The sequence below is a fragment of the Pinus tabuliformis genome, chromosome 9 (assembly GCF_031772625.1).
Source record: "Pinus tabuliformis cultivar Carrire ecotype Pingquan chromosome 9, CPIR1, whole genome shotgun sequence".
Classification (NCBI taxonomy): domain Eukaryota; kingdom Viridiplantae; phylum Streptophyta; class Pinopsida; order Pinales; family Pinaceae; genus Pinus; species Pinus tabuliformis.
Window position 1 is genome coordinate 415,543,414 of NC_142307.1, and position 18,253 is coordinate 415,561,666.

The following is an 18,253-nucleotide window of genomic DNA, read 5'->3' on the forward strand; positions in this document are numbered from 1 at the left end:
TATACTTGCTGCTAAAAAGTCCAAGATGGCTAAGACCAAGATAAAGGAAGAGGAAAGGCCTTCTACTTCTGCTCAAGAGGATAAAGTTGAAACCATGATAAAGACTATGGAAAAATTGATGGACCAATTAGCACTTGGGAATACTGCTGCTCCTCAAGTACAACAAGAACCTCGGTTTAGAAATCCTCAGTTTAGAAGGCCACAAAATCAACAAAGGCCAAGGGAGAATAGAAATCAACAAGCTGATCCTCCTGTAAGACCTCCGTTTCAGCAAAATATGGTAGATGGAGAAGAAGAATCTGAGGAACCTGAAGAAACTATTCATTGTCTTGGTGAAGAAGATTCAGAGATCTTTCTAACAAAAGAGGAACATGATGAGTCTAGCCAACAAAAAGTTGAAGAAGAACCTTCAGATTTCCTAAAGGGTTATCAGCATGCCATATTTGAAATTCAAAAGCAATATAACCTCAGAAATAGAGATGTTCCCATTACAGCAAACAAGGGTCAGCCTAAGAAGAATATTTCAAAAGCAGTGGAAGACAAAAAAGAAAAGCCAAAACAAGCTGAAGAAAAAGGTGATGCTCCTATTGAAAAGAGAGATAATCAAACTCTTGTTCTTCCTAAGGAAGTTGAGAGGTCTACTCCAGGATTCAATATAGAAAATGAGATTTCTAAAATCAAAATATCAGTCCCATTTAATGAGATTTTGAAAGTAAACAAGTATAGAAGCAAGATTGTGGAAATGCTTAATTCTCCCCCAGGAGGAGCTGATATTTTAAATTTGCAAGAAGACAATCCTATTATTTGTTTAGGCCCAAGGCTTGAAGATGAGCAGAATGATGAATTTCCTCCTTTTTATATAAGCATCAATATACATGAAATGACTCTTCATAATGCCATGTTGGACTCAGGAGCATCTCATAATCTTATGCCCAAAGTCATTATGGAAAGGTTAGGATTGGAAGTGACTAGACCTTATAAAGACTTATTTTCTTTTGATTCTAAGAGGGTTCATTGTATTGGGTTAATTAAGGATGTTGTTGTGGCACTTACACAAATCCCAGCTAAAACCACTGTCATGGATATTGTTGTGGCTGATGTTCCACCTAAATTTGGAATATTACTTTCAAGGTCATGGGCAGCTAAAATTAAAGGTACCATGCAAATGGATTTGACTTATGCTACTATTCCAGTATTTGGGGAGCAGAGAAGGTTATACCGGGAAACAAGGATGGCATATATGGTGAGTAGCAAGGATAAACCACAGAATTTTCCTATCTATTCTTGTGATACAGGCTTGGGATCAGCCATTCTATTTAATGAATCAGTGGGAGAAGAATCACAGAAAGAAAAAGCAGAAAATCAGTGTGAAGAGTTGCAGCAAAGTAATGAAGAAGATATTTCTGGTTGCTGGTCTTTGTATTTTGATGGAGCAGCAGGGAAGGAAGGAGCTGGCGCTGGAATTTGGATCATGAGTCCAGATGATGAAAGTAAGTTTCTGTCTTATAAGCTCAATTTTGATTGCACAAATAACATGGCCGAGTATGAGTCCTTGGTTTTAGGCTTAGAAAATTTGATTGAGTTCAAGGCAAAAAACATTGTTGTTTATGGGGACTCTGAGCTGGTTATAAAACAAGTTCAAGGTGTTTACCAAACAAAAGATGCAAGAATGAGAGCTTATAGGAACTTGGTGTTAGAATTGTTGGAAAAGTTTCAATCATACACTTTCAATATCAAAACCAGAGAGCAGAATTCCATGGCAGATTCTCTTGCTGTAGCAGCTAGTCTTTTTGTCATTCCTAAACATGCTTCTGACAGTTATGAAGTCAAAGTCCGCCATAGGCCAGTAATCCCTGATAATATATTAAATTGGCAAGTCTTTGAAGATGACCAGCAGGTGAGAAGTTTCATAGAATTGAAAGGAGAATTTGAGCATTGTCAAATTGATCAGCAAAACATGTTAGTAGAAACAAAAGAAAAGTCTGAGGTGTTACAGCTCCAAAATAATCTCATTCCTAAAGGTTTGATTCCTCTTGAAAAGCTTTTTGATCAGAATGATGTCTTTAAGGCGCCAAGGTTGCAAGCAAATGAAGAGGAGATAGAAAACTGCAATCTAGGTGATTTAGTAGCGCCTAAATTGATCAAAATTTCAAAATTTTTATCAGCTGATCTAAAAGTTAAGTACATTGATCTATTGAAGAAGTTTATTGATGTGTTTGCTTGGAATTATACTGATCTCAAACAATATGATTCCTCAGTTATACAACATACAATCCCCATCAAGCCAAATGAGAAACCTTTTAAGCAAAAATTGAGAAGAATAAATCCTCTGCTAATGCCATTAATTGAGAAAGAAGTCAAGAAGCTGTTTGATGCAAAGATTATTGTTCCTATCAGATTTTCAAATTGGTTGGCCAACTTGGTTCCAGTTAGGAAAAAGAACGGAGAAATAAGGATTTGCATAGACTTTAGGAATTTGAACAAGGCTTCACTGAAGGACAATTATCCTCTTCCTAAAATGGATCTTATGCTGCAGAATATTGTAGGCTCTCAAAGAATGTCAATGTTAGATGGCTTTTCAGGATACAATCAAATCCTTGTTCATCCAGAGGATCAGGAGAAGACAGCTTTTACCACCCCATGGGGCACCTTTATGTATGCCAAGATGCCTTTTGGCCTCATGAATGCAGGGGCGACTTTCCAAAGGGCTATGGACATTGCTTTCGCAGAGGAGAAAGATAAATCAGTTGTGGTATACCTTGATGATATCACAGTCTTTTCAAAGAGAGAGGAAGATCATTTAAAGCATCTGGAGAAGATATTATTGAAGTGTAGAAGGTTCGGCATTTCTTTGAATCCAACTAAAAGTATCTTTGCTTTGACTTCTGGTAAGTTGCTTGGGCATATCATTTCTCAAGAAGGCATCAAAATAGATCCAAATAGAGTTAGTGCTATTTCAAGGCTGGATTTGCCAAGGAGTAAGAAAGAAGTTCAGTCTTTTCTTGGTAAAGTTAATTTTTTTAGGAGGTTCATTCCTAACTTTGCAGAGGTGGTTAAGCACATCACAAAAATGCTAAAGAAGGGAGCAGATTTTAAGTGGACAGCTGAGGCAAGAAAGTCATTTGAAGAAATTAAAAAAGCACTCACTCAAGCGCCGGTTCTTATTAGCCCTGATTTCTCCAAGGAATTTTTAATATTCACCTATGCCTCTGAAGATACAATCGCTGGAGTTCTTTTACAGAAAGGGAATCAAGGTACTGAGCAGCCTATCTCATTCTTCAGTAAAACATTGGCAAATGCTGAATTAAAGTATAACATTTTAGAAAAGCAAGCATATGCTTTGGTAAAGGCAATCAAAGATTTTAGAATCTATGTGCTTCATTCTCATATTATTGCATTTGTGCCAAGTGCTGTTATTAAAGAAATTCTCACACAAGCAGACCCGGATGGTAAAAGAGGGAAATGGATAGCCAAATTGTTGGAATATGATATTGAAATTAGGCCAACTAAATTGGTGAAGGGTCAAGGGTTAGCAGAATTGCTAACTCACTCAAATCTAGACTGCAGTGACATTAATTTTAATGCAGAAATATCAGAAATTTTTGAAGAAGAGGAAGAGTTGGTCAAAATTAATGAGAAATTTCTGATATCTGAATGGTATAAGGATGTCTCATTTGTTCTACAGCACAACAGAGCCCCTGACAAACTTCCCAAGTCTAGAGCTCGTTTCATCAAGCTGAAATCCCTTAAATATTTTGTTTATGAGCAGAATTTATTTTGGAAGGATGCTGGAGGGATTCTATTAAGTTGTTTGATTGAAGAGGAGGCTGATAGGGTGATTGAAGAGTTTCATAAAGGAGATTGTGGGGGTCACCATTATTGGAAGGCTACTGCTAATAAAATATTGAGAGCCGGGTATTTTTGGCCCACCATGTTCAAAGATATTTATAAAAAGGTTGCAGCCTGTCATGAATGTCAGTTGTTTGAAGGTAAAAGGAAGCTCATGCCTATGCCTCTAGTTCCTATTTATGTAGAAGCGCCCTTTCAGCAGTGGGGGCTAGATTTTATAGGTGAGATACATCCCTCTTCATCAGGCCAACATCGGTGGATACTTACAGCCACTGATTATTTCACAAAGTGGATAGAGGCAGTACCAACTAGACAAGCTAATGATGCAGTCATTATTTCCTTCTTAGAGAACAATATTTTATCAAGGTTTGGATGTCCACTGAAGCTTATCACAGATAATGCTCAAGCCTTTAAGTCTAAGAGAATGATAAACTTTTGCCACCAATATCATATTTCTCTTGGTCACTCAACAGCCTATTATCCACAAGGCAATGGTCTAGCTGAAAGTTCAAATAAGAGTCTTGTGAGGATTATCAAAAAATTGCTGGAAGAAAACAAGAAAACTTGGCATTTGAAACTGAAGTATGCATTGTGGGCTGATCGCATATGCACTAAAAGATCTATTGGAACCTCTCCTTATGAACTTGTGTATGGAGCAGAAACTATTTTTCCAACGTCTCTTGGTGTCCCAGTTATGAAATTAATTCAAGGACTTGAAGAAGAACCAAATGCCATACAGCGGAGGATTAATCAATTGATTGCATTGCAAGAAAAAAGGAATGAAGTGGTTGAAGATTATCAACAAAATCAGAATAGAGTCAAGAGGGCTTTTGATAAGAAGATTAAAGATGTGACCTTTCAAATTGATGACAAGGTTTTGAAATGGGAAGCCAAGATTGAAGAAAAGGGCAAACATGGTAAGTTTGAGAATTTATGGAAGGGGCCATATTTGATCTCTGCCTTCCATGGAAACAATACTTATATTTTGCAAGAAGTTGATGGATCACAGTATGCTGGTGGGCCTGTCAATGGCAGGTTCTTAAAGCATTATTATCAGTGAAAAATCTGCCAAGTAATTCATGATCATTGTAAATAATCATTGTTTTTGAAGTGTTTGTGTTAGCAATAAGTGACAAGCTGATCTAGCAGACTTTAGCCCGAGGAGAAGGCCCACAAAGTTTGAGAGGAATGCTTGTCAGCCAGATGTGAGTGTAATAAATGGATAAAGCACTGGTACTGCGTGTTCTTAGTGTACCACAGGGGCACACTATCCCTAGTGGAGCCACTGTTATCACTAGGAACTATAGTTCATGTATATAAGAGTGTCCATAAGTTTTTATAAAGTATTGAGGTCTTGTAAATAGGTTTGTTAGTTGATGTCAATTTCAAATTTGAAATTCAAGAGTTGTGGATGAGAATTCGTGTAAAGGCAAGACCATTAGACACCCTCCATCATTGTTAGTTATGTCATGTCATGTCATTGGTACTTGCGCAGTTTCGCAGCGCGGGTGTGATTGGTCAGTTTTGCTGCGAAATAATGTTTGCGTGTTTTCGTAGCGCTCTGTTTGTCAGCGATTTCGTAGCGCATCCTCTTAAATTTGAACTGCCCGCGCTACGAAATCGGAGTTTCAGGGTTTTTTGCAGCGTTTTTCTCTGAATGTCTAATCCAAGAGTAGTGAGTCACAAATCTGGTTATGATTGTCTTTTCACACCCTTTCTATGTCATGATTAGCCATTATTTTGCCATAAGGTCCGAAGTCATATAGTTGTGTGTCAGTTTGTAGGACGTTATAGGGGGTGGTCATTCCATAATGAGTTCTTCATATCATATGAATGTTTTTGCTCTATGAAAAGCCTGAGCTTTGTTTTAAACGGACTACTGCAAGCGAGCCTGCTCTCTACAGCTAAAGATTGTCTTCGTGCTGCAAACCACCGTCATTCCCTTGTGTAAAATTACTCAAAGAAGCATGGAAAGAAGGGAACATCGTTCGGGTAAATGTGTGAGAACAGAGCCGGAGGGGTTAGATGTAACCCTCAGGGATGAGGAGGTAGCAAAGGCGTTTAGAAGTGCTGGTTGCTGGCAATTTTGTGAAAAATTAAAGGGTGGACATGCAGAAGTGACCAAGGCATTTGCATTGAACTTCACTGGACTGAATTCGAAGGTGGCCATGTTGGAGTTTCCGGTGTCCCCTGAAGTCATTTCTTCTGTCACAGAAATCCCGAGGGGTGGCCAAGAGTGGTTCAAGAATTTCAAGTTTGACATGGGTCCGTGCAAGGAGTTCTTGAAGGCACCATATGTAGACGAAGATCTTACTAAAGCTGTCCCAAGGAGCTATCTAAAGGAGAATTATGCTATGCTATTGACATGTATCCAGAAGTACCTGACGTGTGAGGGTCGGTACAACAAAGTCTACTCATACCATTTTAAGCTGCTGCTACACTTCACTGGTAAGAGCTCAATAGACATACACCTTTACTTATTCAGAAGTATTAGCAAGATGTGTGATAAGATTCAGTTAAAGAAGGAAGCTTATGAAACATCTCTTTTTCATCATGGTCTGGTTAAATTACTGGTGTTGGATAGCCTACATAAAATTGGTAAAGACTGGGATTCATTTGTGTTCATGGCCGGTTTCCCAAGTAAAATGGGCCTAACTCCATTACCTGTAAGAGAAAGAGAAGAAAAGAGTGAGGAAACTACTTTGGCCGAGATTAGGAAAGAAATAACAGACCATAAGAAGCCCAAAGCTAAAACAAAGAAATCAGAGAGGTCTGTAACAGTCAAAGAAACACCTGAAGCATCAGTAGATAAAACTTCAAAATCATATAGAGTATCTGAAAAGGAAACCCCTAAGTCATCTCCTAAAGAAACACCTCAGTCATCAAAACAGAAGACTCACAAAAGAAAGGATGAAATTAAATCTAGTGAAGTTGAAAGGGTTTCAAGGGTGAGAACTAGAGGCCAGCTAAGCAAAGAAAAAGGAAAGTCAGCCCCTGTGGAAGAGAGTCCTATTTCTAAGGGCAGTTTAAATGACTTACTGGAAGCCATTGAATTAGAGCAAGACCATCCAATTCAAATTGAACCACTTGAAATTGAGCAAGATCAATTGTTATCACCAATGCATATTGATCTAACACAATCCTCACCTGAAAGTTCTAAGAAGTCAAAGGCTTCTAAAAGAATAAAGTTTGAAGAACCAAGTGAAGAGTATGCCTTTAAACCACGCAGACCAATGACTAGAAGGCAAATGAAAGAAGTGGAAAAAGCTCAGAAAGAGAAAGCATCTTCAGAGATGCCTAGGACAGAGGCACTTGAAGTCTTCTCTGAAATAGTCCAAGCAGCTAAAAACAAGAACAAGGATAATAAGGTTGTTATCAGTCAAAGTGGAAATGTGATTGCCATTAAGAAACAAGCTGAAGCAAGTAAGGAAATACCTCAGGTTCAAAATGTTTTTAAAGAAAAGGCAGTAAGATTTACAAGCTATAAGAAAGCTGTAATGAAAGGTAAAACAAGTTTGATCAGTCAAGCTAGCTCAGTATCTGATGCCTATGTATGGACAGTGCCAGCTCTGAAGCAGGCGAAGACTATGAAACAAATAAATGCAGGTCTAAGAGCAGAGAACAAGAAGTTGAAGGAAGAAGTCATCAGCCTGAAAGAGAAGCTAGACAAACTAGCTAAATGATTCAAGAAGGGATGTGTTTTCCAAATTTTGATATATTTTGGCCATCGTCTTTTTAAAAGCTTTTTGAGACTTTTTTATGTCTTTACACCTGTATAGAATGACTGAAGAAATCACAGACTTGAGTTATTGTTGCTTTAAGGTTCATGTATTTAATTTTGATGACCTACAGCAGTTTCGTAGCGCGCTACGAAACTGCTGTAGATGACTGGTTATGTTAAAAACTTGAGTTTGAATGCTGAGGTCAGCAAATATTTAAAGAGATGACTTAATGCCAGCATGGAGGTTATAGAAGGTCAGTCAGATATTTAAAAAAGGTTGCCAGGTGTAAATATTCGAAGAAAAGGTGAAGTTTTGTTTCTTATTGAAAGTTTCACTTTATGTCCGAGTTTTTAGGGTTGTGATAGAGCTGCTGAGGTGTTAAGTGATACACTTGTCTAGTTATGGGATGGCCAGATCATGAGTTTTCTTCAGTCACACGGGACTATCCAAGGATTAAATGGCTTGAAACTGGATCATTAATACATGAACACCGATGGGAGGCAGCAACCGAGAATATAGGCTTCATTTTCTTATTGGTTGATGAATCATCTATGCATCAGGTATCCGGAGCTGTCCATACATTGAATCTGCTTTCAGTTTGGGTTTGGTTATTATTGTAATGCTACAGGTGGCAAGCTCTGAGAACGCAGCAAAGTATACGAGGAGAAAGACTTAAAGTGCCAATGTGACAGAGTCCTCTGTTTTCGTAGCACCATATCTCTTGTAATCAATTAGTTTGTTTATGATATAGTTAAGGTCATTAATGTCAAAATTCCGAGCTCCCTTCATGCTTGTTGAGGAGTCTCGTGCAGTAGTGTTTTGATTGGCTATATATAGGAATAACTTTTATGTAAAAAAGGTTGGATACTTTATAGAAAAACAGTGTTGTTTTGGGCCATTGTAAGACCTTTTTGACAGTAATAGTAAAACAGAGTTATTCTCTTCTCAAGATTCTCGAAGGATTGTCATGTTCAAATGTAGTGATGGTGTTTTATACTTTATGTTATTTTATAGTCTTGTTGTATGCAATCACTCAGAATTCATAATTATATGCTCTGACTTCCTGTGTATTCAGCAAGCTATGTTTTGGTGGAGTATGTTTGACATGTAATGCTAAGAGCCTTGATTTCCATGAGATCACTGTGTTTTCCTTGTTTACTTAATATTATAGACTCCATAGCCCAATGAGAGCCAGTTTGATGTGTTTCCAACCAGTTATGCTTTCATAAGTGAATAAAGAGTGAGCCATCTAGTGTTTGAAGGATTTTATCAAGAGTTGTGAGAGAGCCCTCTCTGATTAGGAAGGCTAATTCCTAATCTAAAGTATGGTCTGAAACAGTTACATGAAACTTTGCTTGGTTGTAGCCCCTAGTACTGGTTTTGTGATAACAAGGTCTACAACCACCAATGGTTGTCAGGATTCTCATGCACTCCTCATTCAATAACATGGATCATGCATTCTACTATGAGCAAATGTCCTCGAGTTGGAGCCAGATGTTACACACCAAAGAGTGGGTAACCCCTAGAACAAATTATTATCCTCTTTGGATAACATCCAACTAACAACCCTATATGATCAACGCATAGCATGACCCCAGGATCCTCCACCTATTGCTTTGGTTAGATGTCTCTCCCAATTGGTATTACTTCTTGAGGGAAAGTGGGTCATCCATAATAGGTACTCTAACCATTTTTTCAGTCATGTGCTTTCATTTAATGTTATGGGCATACTAATATGCATCACGCGGGAAAATGCATAATTGATCGATCTTTGATTTCATTCTTGTTCCCTTACTTCACTTGAGGGGGTTAGTCAATGATTCGAGTCTAGTGGGACCTCCTCCAAGGCCTTAAATTTTTAGGAAGGGCGCCATTGGGAAAGAATTGATTGATGTAGTGGGTACAAGGTAATTCATATTTACCACATAACACCTTTCCCCCTTATCTATCTCCATTCTTCATGTTGGTAATCATTAGCAATTTTGACTAACACCATTCAACCACATCCTTAAGTCTAGGCCTGGAAACTTGGCCCTGAAGGTTGATGTAACTAAAAGAAAGTTTAAAGCATAAAAATCCACAATAAAAGAAAAATGTAAAATGCAAAAGATGGTTGGAACATTTATTGAGCACGTGGTAGAAAGTCTAACATGAGCTCTACCTCCCTCATTAGCCATCACCCAATTCCTCAAGCATTTAATGCTTCATCTAAAGAAAGAAACTCTTATGAGTCCCAAACTTGATAAGTAAGAAGCGACTTCATCTTAAAGGGGTAATGGAAAAAATCAAAAGTAAGCTTGGGCTCCTAAGTTATGCACCTAATAAAGATAAATCCTTGAAATGTAAAAGGCACGCCAAAGAGGTGGAAAAAGCAGGTTGAGGAAAGGGGTGACTCATGCCACCACGATTACTACCTCCTTAAATCTATATACCCGGGATGTTGGGCCCTTCATTAGTTGGTCACATGGCTATGGAACTTACTCGGAAATCTTTCCCACTCTGTAACTATCATTATCACACATGCTTATGGATTGATGAGCTAAATTGGGACATGTCACTCCCCTTGGGGGCTAGAAACACCTAATAGGGTCGTGGACCTATCTATCACTATCATAAGTGAGGTAAATTGTTTACATGTCCTAATCAAGTTAGACATTTGAAGGTGAGTTTTTTGTGAAGTATTATTATGCCCTAACATCAGGTATGGTCCATTATGATGCATTAATGGTTATTGTCCCTAATGATTATTGATTCCACTTGATCTTGATAGGTTTTTGTCAGGTGATGTTATTATAGCAAATAGAGATACCTTGAGAGTTGGCCTTGATCTCCTTCAGCGACACTCCAAAGGGCGTTGTACCCCATTTAGAGAGCAATTTTTACCTTGATGATATAGTTTTTCCCCTCTAGAGATGAGCATTAGGCTATGAGATGATTCATTCACATACTGAGAGGAAGGAAGATAGATATCACCACAATACATGGAAAGAGAGAAAACAAGACAATATGACAAAAACTCAACTTTGTATTAATTGGGAAAAGAACCTTTTACAACTACAACGTGAAGAAGAATCCGCCCTTTTGAAAGATGAGGCTCGTTATTTATAATATTTTTGGTGCCTCTTGAGTTAAATCATTTAATACAATGGATGGATACCACTTTCCATTCAGATCAATCCTCCCCACCTCTCCCCCCCCCAATGAAGAAATGGTCCCCATTGCATCAAATTACCTCATTAAAAGCTTCTATTGAATATGAGCCAATGAAGAGAAGGGTTGTGTGTGGTTAACCTATAAGTGTGGGTTGTGGATGGTCCATAACCAAGTGTTGTTGAAGACAAGGGTTTTGTGTGGTTAACCCATAGTCGTGGGTTTGTGGATGACCCATAACCAAGTGATTACAATGTGGCAGTGCCAACGAAGGGTTTTATGTGGTTGGCCCATAATCATGGGTTTGTGTCTGACCCAAAGCTAAGTTGGCAAGGGGAAAGCTTGGAGAAGGGTTTTGTGTGGTTGACCTTTAACCTTGTGTTTGTGGGTGACTCATAACCATGATAAATGAAGGTCCAAGGATAGAATTACCCTATAATTCTTGTGGGGAACTTTTGATATTGATAGTGTATGGCATAGTAGTTGGACTTTGAGATAGTTTTTTGCAGGTATGCTAAGGTGACATGGGTAGTGCATAGTGCAATGCCTATAAGGAGTCAGAATGGCCATTGGATCTCTTGCTAGAATGTTTGTTGAATTCATCTCTAGAGTGATTTTGATGAGTAGCAAAGCCTTCAATACGCCTTGTAAGTTGTGACATTGTGTAGTGTGAAGCAGTGAATGTTGTATTAATATATGAAGAAACTAAAACGTGGGCAAAAGGTGCAAGAGCTCTTTGGCCGCATGAGTATGGACAAAAGACCAGCATGCATCCTAAATAATATTTGCATGTCTTTCATAGCAATGTTGTTTAGACAACTGCTAGTAGGTGAAAAATGTCTCCACTCTCAAATCTTGGATGATGAATTGCATGCATAGCTTGTAAAGGTTGTCGAGGCATGGGAAGCACCCCAAGGCTAGGACAGAAATTACATGTGCATCGTGAGAAGGGGTGCCATCTTGTAGAAGTACACGAGGGAAATTTCGAGGTCTCAGACGTTGGCATTGGGGTCGTCAATATGGAGTTAGGTCTTAGGCTTCCCATTCTCTTTCTAAGGCCCAAAGAGCAATTATAGGAATAGGAGCTTTGAGAGAGAAAACTCTTGTGAAGCTGGTAGCCTTTGGAGAGAAACAAAATTATTATGTCTAAGAACAGGTGACCTTTGAATCCCTGCTTTCTTCTCCTCCTCCAAAGAACATAGTCCAGTCTCATCTGCTTCCTGAGACATTATTATTTGAATTTGAAGCATTCTCACCTTCATAGTTTAGTTTTGAGGGTAACTTCCTTGTAAGATGTCACAATCGCTTTTTCTTTTTGTGTTTGTCTTCTAGTTTAGGACTAATTCTCAATGGTTGCATTTCATCCATAATTGCTTCTACATAACGTTGCGCAGCCAAAATTCTACCTTCATGGAGGTTCCAAGAGAGCCAGACAATAGAGAAATGATACCATCAGAGATTTCACTACACCACATATCTCCAATTCTTGAACGAATCTCCCAAACGAATTGCACGGTATCCTCCTTTCCTGTAATCGTTAGTACCGCCATCTTCAGATTTTGTGCATTCGCTTCAAGAGTCCATGTAGGTATCCACTTACCATGGTATGGGTGACCATGAAATCTAATTTTAAAGCTCAAATATTGGTCCAAACATCCCAAGAGTGCGGAGATCCCAAGGCTTTGGCTCAAAAATCTTGTTTGGCCAAGCTCCCCATTGCAGCTATAAAAGTCTACTAGCATTTTTTTCAAAACCAAGATTGGGTTTCAGATCTAAGGAGATATCCACGCAGGGGTCATATGTAGTTGATGTAAAGAGACATACAATGCATGTAACTTCAAATCTCAAAATCCCTGAAAATACCCAATGAGCTATGTCGAAAGATTCCCCATTGCTTTGAATGCTCACATTACAAGCTGACTCGTCATTGCATCGTTGGGGTAAAATATGTTCACCTTTGAGACTAGAGTATTTTTTTCCATCATTTGCATGAATCCCATCATGCATCAAAATGAAGAATTAATAAGTGTTCTGCAACTCATAACTAGCTAGATTTTCCACATGTTGCCACCAACTATAGAGGAGTTATGCAGAGTTGTAAGGCATATGATCTCCAGAGAACACTGTGGAGAACATGGCATCCATATCATATGCCAAGCAGAGGCATTGCACATTCTTCTGGAAAACATAATGATTACGCATGTCGCTCAGAAAATAAATTCACAGGAGTGGGGTGTGGATCAGCGCCTACAACACAAAATTCAAATTGTTGAGTCCTCTCAAAACCCATAGCAAGCAAGAACCCAAGCCCTCGCTGAGAGGGCTTGACCCCCTGATTAGCAACGACTTTTCCCTGGCCGTGGGCATCCACGACCAGTGATCCACAAACTACCTCTCCTTATTTATGTCGTTTTTGTTGAGCTCGGGTCGCCCTCTATTGCCATCGCCATGGACTTTGGCTAGGGAAAAGAGCACGATGGTGTCAAAGTCAAAGTCATGAACCCGATCATTGAAAGCGCAGCAGAAGAGCTCAACCCTATCAATATCAAATTTGATGTCACGGTTGGGATGAGCATTAGCATGTTGACTGGTGTGTAGGATGTCCAAGGGACACCAATATGCGACAGTGGCACAGACGAGGCAAGCATAGAGGCAACCCTGGTTCTTCCCGCATGTTATGCTGCAGGAGGGAACATCGTGGGATCACATGTAAGGGTCACCCCGCCAGGATGCCTTATGCATAGTCACTTAAAGAGTGCCTTCAACACCTCCAAGCTATGTCAGGTTGTGCAACTGGCCAAGTGTTAGCAGCTGGTAGCCCTCAGGGTTGCTTTTCTTATGCAGCCCTTGGTCATGTCAATGATTAGATGTCTATGTCGATGCTTATGTTTTCAAATCTCATCAGGGGATTATTCTTCGATCAGCGATCACACTCCAAAATACCAAGGGAGGTTTTAGTCAGGCAGTTTTTTTTTCCACGTCAATGTTCTAGATCCCTCTTCTTGGCCCTTCTGATGTGTTGTCGCACAAAATGTCTAGGCACCGTGACAACGGCTCAGGTTGGGGAATGTCACACTGATCCCCATTCACTCTGTTTGAGTTGTCTCCCAATAACAGACTAAGAGGGGTAGACCCTATGGAAATGGAAAAAGGAAACATTAGTTGGGAACCAGCCAACCTGGGAAACACAGCTACGCAACCAATACTTGTTTTAGATTGCGCAAGATTTTAAGGATTCAAAATGATTTGAAGAAAGTGATGCTAGTGCCTTTTGGAGTCAACTATCTTGCGAAGAAAATAAGGTTCAAAAATAGGATGGGAAACTGATGCTAAAAAGACTCAACTGTCTCATATGCAAATACAAAATTAAAACTATGTGAAATGCAAGGACTTGATTAATTTTAGTTAAATGAGAGCCTAAAATTATTTATGAAATATGTCTTAAATGTTACTTAAATTAAGGTTCAGAAAGGTGGTGATCTAAATGTGAAAGCAGGTACTTATACTAGCACTACAAAATGTAAAATCTGCACAAATAATTACTGAAATGCACAGGGGACTAAAATGTAAAATGTTGGAATAAAACGCCTTTAAATTCAAAAATTCATTTATATGAAATACCCAACCAAAACCATTATATGCATAAATAAAATCGGATTAGTCATACTTGCATAAGCATGTAAAAAACAAATGAACTTATGAAATTAAACTAAATGTTTTAAACTCAGATCACGTTAATGAAATATCAGTCTAGTAATCTGCTTTTACATCAAATGTTAAAACCAGCAATATATTCTAAAACAGCAGTCCTGTAACCATGCAATATTCAAAAATTTATATGTATAACAATAGAAAATTTTAAATGACAAACTGATAACTACAATTCAAAAAATTTCTGAGTTTACTTCTTTCTGATCTATTGATGTTTTAGATCTAAAAAACTCATAAATAAACTATTAAACAATAGTAAAACAATTTGCAGAAATTTGTTTGCAAAAGTTACTGAAACTAACTTCTATTTCTGCAATTAAACAATAGTAAAAATGTAAATTAAATCTGTTGCTAAATTCAGAAAATTTCTTAGTTTAATTCTTTCTGATCTATTGATGTATTTGATCTAAAAACTCAGAAAATTACTGAGAAAAAAAAACAGTTAAATAATATTCAGAAAATAGCATGCAAAAGTTTCTGAAATTAATTATATTTCTGAAATGTAATGCAGCGAAAGATGCAAACTAATTTGCTGTTAAATTTTAGATAACTAAAATTTTATGCTAGTATTAATCTTGTTTTCAATTAGATCAATGAAAGAGGTAAGGGTTTAGAAGATGTGCACCAGTGAGCCCCTAGGGGCTTGAAGACACTTGAAGATGGGTTGCCCAAGTCACTGAAAATTCTCCAATACAAATGCCAAACTCATAAAATTTTGTTATTTTTTTTTGGGAAATTTTAGGAAAAAATTGGTGAGAAAATTATGGTGAAGAAGGATGCAAAGATGAGAGGCCTGAGGGTGGAATGATAGAGGCCGAGAATGACGCTAAAGATGACCAGCACTGGGCCTCAAGACCTTAAAAAAAAATTCCCACGATCCTTCTGAAATTTCTCCTCAACATGCAAACAAAATGGAGATGCCCTCTGGGGTTCAAATTTCTCTCTGGAATCCTCAAAAATCACCTTCAATTTTTAGATTTTTTCCTGCACAAATAAAAGACAAAAAACCCCAAAGCATGTGTATACAAAAAATGAAATACCCAGAACCCCAATGAAGTAGAAATTTGCTATTTACAAATATACAATAATATTCTATAGAGCTACATATCAAAACCCTCTATTAGTCAGATTTAAACAAATTTTTGCACAATATTTAGAAATAAATTTGAAATTTTAAAAACGCACAAGCCCAAGAAAAGCCCTGCAAGCAAATTATTCTATAAAATGACTACAGAAATTAAAAAGATAGTGAGCCCTTTTATATTCTGTAAACTAAGAGTCAATTGGTCCAACTGAGAACTTCCCCAAACGCCCAAATTTTGAATGATAACTTCTGCACACTTAAATCTGTTTGTTAGATTAATAGAAATCTAAAAAATTATCATAAAATTATCAAGAAATAGAGATACCTACTACTTCTATCAAATTAAAATGATATTCTAAAAAACCCATAAATTTGTGCAAACTTGTACACAGATCAATCCTCAAAGGCTATTAACCAGCAAATGCAAATAAAAGCAGCAAAGTAATTAGAACAATATTACCACATCAATCTGAAAGAGGAACACCACGATCTGAAACCCCAAAGTCTTTGTGTTTTATTAACCAGAAAAAAATAACAAGAGATTTCTTAGAGCAAGTACAAGATTTAAAATCAGATGCAAATAATGTAGAGAGGCCTCTCATTTACAAGAAAGTTCTCCAACAGCTAGTTGGCTTGATCCCCGTCAAAACAATCTCAACCGTTGATGAAGATCAAATGATCTCTTAATCATCGCCGTTGAAATAAAGTTACTTTTTGAAGAAATTCGAATTTCACTTTTAGTTTCCTTTCAATTAACTCAAAAATTATTATTTTGAGTTAATTGCCGCAAAAAGTTGACTTTGACTTAACTACTATGGCCCAAGGGTTCAAAATATCTTGAAATTTTCAATATTCCCTTGGCTGGGGACTTCCAAAAATTAAAAATTTTAAAACCCACAAATTTTAAATGTTGGAGAATTTATTTTTTCCTAGGACCTAAATTAATTAAATTTATGGCCTTATCATTTTAATTTATTTTAGCCAGAAATTTTAATTAATTGACTCATGAAGGAATTATTAATTTTTCCAACCCTCTAATATTTAGCCATGGTGTCTAACTATGAGGGACTATGCACTAAATATTTTTTACATGAAATATTACATTTCTAACCCATGAAGGGGGAATACTCATTCGTTATAGACATTCAATAATTACCTATTTTTGTGACACAAAATATGATCTAGTAGACTAGGTGACTTGTAATAAAATAATCTAACCAAATAGTTAGAATTATTCCCAAATCACTTTTACAAAGACTCGATAAATAACACTAGGGCTCATTTAAAATCCTGACGACAAAATCCACCCTAGCTTTGAGGTGACGCTGGAGGGAACAAATTTACCCATTATCCATGTTTAAAAACACACATGAATCGATGAGACTAAAAACCTCCTAGGATAGAAATCATCATGAGAAAAATAATTTTACCTAGGTTGTTACATTCATTTGTCTTACTAAGATCATTTACATTACAAAATGCAAAACGGGTTTACAAAACTCTAGTGTACATATCGCTAATAATGATGAATCTGTAGATCATCTGAGTGCTCGGACATGATGGAAATCCATGCGTGAAAAGCTGTGTAACTATGGGGTAGCTGACATGGAGTGGTCAACATATGGGTCTACTTAGGGACATGTTGCTTTATCAAAGGAATGTGAGAATCCAGAATTTTCACCCAAAGGAAACATAAAATGACATAAGTAGCGTCCATCCAAATATAATCCAAAAATCATCATATAACATTATATAAAATAGAAGCTCTGTAACAATTCTACAAACATGAAATGTAAACTTAATCTAAGAACATATATAAAATGCTAAAAGGACAAGGTGTAAGGTTAGAGATACAATATAAAGGATGCCCTTGTGGCATCAGATGTGTTTAATATAGTGCATACTGAGCATTTTTCGACTTTCAAGCAGATCAATGGGTTGTTTTTCTAATGTGCCATGCCCGATCCTGCATATGATAGGATTATGTCTTATCCAAAAATCGAGTTGCTCTCAGCCATCAAATGCATCAAATTGCTTCCTTCTGCTTTTCTGCTTTTTTCTCTTCTGCTGGGTGGGTTGTGATGTCAACAATGAGACCATTATAGATTTCCTTTCTTGATCTTGAAGATGCTTGGACGAAAGATCTGAAGAACCTGAGTATGCCCAATCTTATTCTGAATGTACTTTGTTAATGGTGATACATAAGCTCATTCTTCATTAACCAAAGTCGACTTGTACTTAATGGGAAAAGTAACCTCCTTGCGATGAGATGGGAAATGCTTCGGTGGACTAGGACATTTACGAGTTGTGACAAACCCTTTGTGCTTTTGTCTAACCTGAAATCTTGGAACTTATGCATTTTTCATCATATGCAGCTTATTTTGAAGAGTGGTATTTCCTATTCTGATGGTATCAATCTGGTTAGAGTGTTCAACCTTCATAGCATTGATTTCCTTGGCATGGCCTTCCTCCATGATCAATAATTTATTCTGAAAACATATCAGACTAGCTTCCATATCTTTCATTAATTGCACTTGCTTTTCCTCCATGGCTAACAATCTATTCTGAAGAGAAATCTGACCAGCTTCCATGTCCTTCATCATTATGTATTTATTTACTTGTATAGTACTCATTTCTTTCTCGTGATGATTCTGCATGTCATTCCTCACAGCCTCCATTTTTTGAACACAGTTTTCTACTACGGTGATGTTGTGGCCAGCAACAACCCCCCTTTTAT